This window comes from Octodon degus, unplaced genomic scaffold (assembly GCF_000260255.1).
Source record: "Octodon degus isolate 3935 unplaced genomic scaffold, OctDeg1.0 scaffold00003, whole genome shotgun sequence".
Classification (NCBI taxonomy): Eukaryota; Metazoa; Chordata; class Mammalia; order Rodentia; family Octodontidae; genus Octodon; species Octodon degus.
The window spans coordinates 4,899,941-4,901,319 of record NW_004524579.1 but is presented as its reverse complement, the minus strand read 5'-3'; positions in this window follow the sequence as shown (position 1 = coordinate 4,901,319).

The window sequence follows — 1,379 nt, the reverse complement described above, 5'->3', positions numbered from 1 at the left end:
CGGTGAAAGTATAGTACGAACTGAGTAACATTTCATGATAAGTCTACAATCTGCAAATTTCACTTGGTGCTATATTACAAGACATAAATGACTTGAAAAAATAGAAGGAAGACATGCAATATTTTCTATGCCATCGCCCCCTTGAGGATTGTTAGAAGATGAAAATGAGAGCTTTGCTAAGCTTTAAAATTTGCTCAGCCCTTTTATATTGCAACTATATTCTATGATGTAGAGTTCTGTCTCTTTATTGAATCAGAGTTAAGTTTAGATGTTGTTTTAGATTTTATGGCAGAAGAAAATTTGTGTAATAAATGTGTTATTTTACTTACTTAAAAATTTAAATGTAGCAAAACCATGGATTGAGAATTATTTTATTATAATGCTTCCAGTTAAATATTTTTAGTAAACAAGTGTCTTTAACTAGATATTTTACAATGTTTTAAAACTCTAAGTACAATACTTTTTCATGAATTCATTTTTTTTTTCTTTTTTAAAAGTTCTACCAATTTTTTTTTTTTTCAGAACCGGGGATTTAACTCAGGACCTTGTGTTTTCCAGGTAAGTTCTTTTTCTACGGAGCCATCTCCTGAGCCCCTAATGAATTCATTATTAATGTTCAGGATAAGTCACAGTCTTCTACAATGCTTGTATTTTATTTCCTAAAATACTTACAATATTTCTTGAAAAATAAACCTTTCTAGGTATCTGTAACTTGTACAATTTCCTAAAATACAATAACCATCTGAATATTTCAAAACTATCAAAGGATGCAATTTTGATAATACTTTCTCTGAATCAACACTAAAAATTACTACTTTCCAAAAGAAATAGTACCATCTTGAGTACTCTTCATAATAAGAATAATAGAAGAATTTTAAGCATATACTGTTGATTTCTGGTAGTTTATTGAAAGGAGCAGTTAGTGCTCCTACTGTTTTCTCTTCTTTTTAGTTGTTAACCAATTTTGCATGCTTATATCTAATAATCTGAACAAATGATTTGAAGACAATATGTGCTATAACAACTATTATTGAATTCTTATCATTTTGTTTAGGGAAATTCTGTATCATTTCTAATGGCTTTTTAATTATTTTTTATTTCTTTTAAAAAATGAGAAGTAATGTGTTAAAAAAGGATTTTAAGCATGTAAAACAGTGGTCAAAAAAAAAGGAACTCCTAGGCCGGGGAGATGGTTCATTGGAATAAGTGCTTCCCTGGCAAGTGCGAGGGCCTGAGTTCAATCCCAGGTTCCACCAAAAAACACACAAAATTAAAAAAAAAAAAAACAACAACAACAACAAAAAACTCCTTGTCTTAGTACAATTATTAAAAATGGATCACATTTGATATAAATTAATACAGCATTGAAGATTCAGAAA